The 4,254-nt window shown below is 36.6% G+C and overlaps 1 pseudogene across 1 annotated transcript in view; it reads left to right on the top strand.

Moving 5' to 3' along the window:
- The first annotated feature begins 797 nt into the window (after positions 1–797).
- Positions 798–4,254, top strand: part of LOC101306325 — a 7,434-nt pseudogene continuing 3,977 nt past the window's right edge. The window contains exons 1-8 of the transcript XR_184506.1: positions 798–943; positions 1,043–1,119; positions 1,275–1,634; positions 1,859–1,913; positions 2,005–2,187; positions 2,258–2,472; positions 2,556–2,794; positions 2,933–3,411. The product of XR_184506.1 is annotated as an ABC transporter B family member 11-like (transcript). The remainder of the gene's footprint in view (positions 944–1,042; positions 1,120–1,274; positions 1,635–1,858; positions 1,914–2,004; positions 2,188–2,257; positions 2,473–2,555; positions 2,795–2,932; positions 3,412–4,254) is intronic.

The following is a 4,254-nucleotide window of genomic DNA, read 5'->3' as shown; positions in this document are numbered from 1 at the left end:
CATTCATATCCGTATCAGATTCAAGGAGAGTTAGAATATGGTTATCAGTTGTAAGGTCAAGTTAGTTTGGAATACTAGTAAAATGATTGTGTTGAATATCACTACTTGATAGATCTGTAATCATTCTTACTCTATAGTAGATTTGATTTAGTGTGGACTACTTTAAAAGTCTCGCAGTGACGTTTCCTCGAGGGAGGTTTACACTGTTGTTAACAAACCTTATGTTCTTGTGTCTGTTGCTTTTAATTTGATAAAGGATTGAATCTACATATTCAATCCTTCCATATTCTGTTCCATTCTATACTTTCACATTGTACAAAGTACAATACTGGAGATGCTGATGATCGAGAGCATATATAAAGGACAAAGATTAAGTTAGAATCGTCATCTATCCGACTTTCGTCTAAAGACTAAATCTCTGAGGTTCTCCAAACGGACAGACAATAAGATTCATAAGAGACTCTTGTATATATTTTCATAGGATATACGAGAAAATAGTTTATATTTGATAACACATATGGCAAAGATGTTGTTTTCATAGACTTGATATTTTATTCTGGGCTGTAACTCATGTGTAGTTGTATAATCTGGATGTTATTGTTATGCTTATAATAAAGTGATTCTTACTCAAATACTTTTTTATCACTGATTATTGGACAAAATATGTCAGATAAAAAGAGACTGTTATAATAGTTTATAGCTAATATATGTCGTGTTGCTATGTGACAAAGATCAACTATACATGATGACAAGGATGTTGAGATATAGTACAATAACTACAGTGATCACTGGCATGTAAGGACATGCATATCATTCCCATTCCAGGATCTGAGGGCGGCAGCGTTTCAATTTACAAGCAGAGCAGAATAGAGGAACTGAAATGATATAACCAAGTTACATACATGACCTGGTCAATGTAAGAGAGAACTGAGCAAGAAGAGGAGTGAGTCGAGTGGTATTTCTATCTAGTACTAGTATTATTGTTATTATTTTAGTGGGAATGTTTAACTAATCTTCTGTAGCTCTCATTTGTAAGCTGTAGATTGAAATGCTTTGTTATAAAAGCAATGCCTGCATGAAAATGCAACAAATTGTATCAATCCATTTCCTCGAAAATTGGTAATCCTGATTCATCATCTCACATCTTTTTTATCCATACAGTTATCTGTTTGATGTTTTGGTGATATTGGTCAATGTCCACTGCAGTATACTCTCTCTTTGTTTTTCATTTGAATCTTAGTTTTTATGTTGGTTTCTTTCTTTTTATCTTTCAGCTTTGACCTCATCACCCGAGTTTCGTGAGGTTTTTTGGAAACATGGCTGCGGAGAATCCTTCAGATGGAGATACAATAAAGCAAGAAACTGCATCATATAGCCATCCAGCATTGAAAGTGGGTTCCAATGAAAACAGAAAAGATACAAGCAAGAGCAAGGAGGATGGAACTAAAACAGTACCACTTTACAAACTTTTCTCGTTTGCTGATTCCATGGATTACCTGTTAATGTTTGTTGGAACAATCAGCGCTATTGGTAATGGACTCGTTACGCCACTGCTGGCCATAGTCTTTGGAGATCTAATTAATTCCTTTACAGAAACTGGGAATAACAAAAGAGTGGTTGATGCAGTTTCCAAGGTGAGTCTTCTGGGACCAAAACCAGATATACAGTCATCCTTGGTGATGCAACATCTATATCATATTTTCAACTTAGTCCAATATTCAGTATGAAACAATAAACCAGATATACTGTCACTTTATCTCTTTTCATCATAACTTGTGTCAATTGAACTGAACTATGTGATACCATATGTCACTAAAATTATCTGGTAGCGTCATTTATTTGCAATATTTATCCTCAGGTGGCTCTAGAGTATGTTTACCTGGCTCTTGGGGGTGCTGCTGCATCATTTCTACGTAAGTACATTTGGTCCTGCTGAAATAAAACTTTCCCTTTAACAAATCACTAAGCTAGTGCAAAACTGAAACACCGATTTCTGTGTGCTAGAGATGTCTTGTTGGATGGTCACTGGAGAGAGACAGGCAGCACGAATACGAAGTTTATACTTGAAGACCATACTGAGGCAAGATGTCAGCTTCTTCGATCAAGAAATCAACTCTGGCGAAATTATTGGGAGGATGTCAGGTGATACTGTGCTTATTAAAGAGGCGATGGGGGAGAAGGTATATATTTACATTCAACATGTAAAGAAAAATATATGCCTTAAGTTTTTGCCATTTTCTCCTAACCTATAGTTGCCATTTTATCCAAATAGTTGCTACATTCATGGGCAGCTATGTAATAGCATTTTTTAAGGGTTGGCTTCTCACCCTTGCCATGCTATCCTCTATTCCTCCTATTGTCCTCTCTGGTGCTGTAATGAACCATTTAATAGTGAAATTGGCATCCAATGGACAAGCTGCATATTCAGGAGGAGCAACTGTGGTAGAGGAGACAATTGGTTCTATCAAAACTGTATGAATCCTTGTCTTAAACTTTTTTTTCTTTTTACTTTTTTTTTCATACAATTACAATTCAGGTATTAATTCCTCATGCAGGTTGCATCGTTTACAGGGGAGAAGGAAGCTATATCTAAGTACAATAACTCGTTGAATAAAGCTTACAAGTCCGGTGTGCAGGAGGGTTGGGCATCTGGTTTGGGTTCTGGAGTACTTACCCTAATGGTATATTGTACTTACGCTTTGGCTGTATGGTTTGGCGGAATACTGATTCTTGAGAAAGGATATAAAGGTGCAGATGTCATGGCAGTAATGTTTGCTGTCCTAATTGGCTCTATGTAAGTTGCAATTTATTAGACTGGTAAATGGGATCCCAAAATTTTCTACTCGCTCCCCCTGCCCCTTTACTTGATATTTTAATTTTTAATGATTCAGAAAATATCAAGATTTGCAACTTCTTCTTTTAATAATTTCAGGTCTCTTGGGAAAGCATCTCCTTGTATCAGTGCATTTGCTTCTGGACAAGCTGCAGCTTATAAAATGTTTGAGACAATTAACAGAAAGCCCGAGATAGATACATATGATACTTCTGGGACGGTATTACAAGATATTCATGGAGACATAGAATTGAGAAATGTTTGTTTTACTTATCCCACAAGACCAGATGAGCAAATATTCCATGGATTTAGTCTCTCAATACCCAGTTGTGCAACTGTTGCTTTGGTTGGAGAAAGTGGAAGTGGTAAATCAACTGTAATCAGTTTGATCGAGAGATTTTATGACCCCCAGGCTGGTGAAGTTCTTATTGATGGTGTTAATATCAAAGAGTTCCAACTGAAATGGATCAGGCAGAAAATAGGCCTTGTGAGCCAGGAACCAGTTTTGTTTACTGGTAGCATCAGAGATAATATTGCGTTTGGAAAGGACGGTGCTACTACTGAAGAGATAACAGCTGCTACTGAGTGATAGCTAAATTAAAAGCTATTTATTTTCCTTATTCTCCTGAAAATTTGTCGATTGTAATATAGAGAAATAAGGGTCTCCCGCAGAGGATTAAGTTAAACTAAAAGCTTCAACAAAAGTCACAAAACGTGACTGCAGCTCCTATTGAACAACAGTCGAAAAATAAAAGTAAAACCTAACCTAGAATGTTCAGAAAAACACGAAAATTTACAGAGGTGTACTAGACACACAGAGAGTCTAGCACACAAAATTTGAGATAAATCGGAGTTGATTTGATAGGGAAATAAAATACAGGAATATGACGAACAGAAGATAAGAAAACTGAAAACTGATTTCAAAGTAGTTGAAAATCAAGATAATGAGACTAGCTAGGGAGGAAGTATCCACCCCCGACAATCACACACAACACACTTTGTCCAATTTGTGACCAACTAACTCAATTGAAGATGCTCAGATTGACTCGGTACGCTTGAGCACAATCTATTACTCTTTCTTACTTTGTATGTTAGGCAGGAAGTGCTCTACACCTAAACTATTCTCAAACATTGTAACCTAAAGGTACGTTTATTAGGTTAAACAAGCAGAGATCAATAAGCATGAAAAGAGTTTGAGCAATCACTAGGCATCGCAATAAACTTAGCGCCTTGCTAAACCTAGGGTTTCGTCTACTCGCTAGTGAAAACTACCGATTACTTCTCTAGACAATTTGAGGGATCCGATATTGACCCAGGCATCAAATAATCAAAGTATTAGAACCCTAGCATGTATACTAAGTAGGCCTCCAAAGCACACACACAAAGAATTACATCGATGAACAATCGGTAAACAAAACCTC

Source organism: Fragaria vesca, linkage group LG4 (assembly GCF_000184155.1).
Source record: "Fragaria vesca subsp. vesca linkage group LG4, FraVesHawaii_1.0, whole genome shotgun sequence".
NCBI lineage: Eukaryota > Viridiplantae > Streptophyta > Magnoliopsida > Rosales > Rosaceae > Fragaria > Fragaria vesca.
The sequence above is the reverse complement of the archived record's forward strand: the minus strand, read 5'-3'. Positions and strand labels throughout refer to the sequence as shown.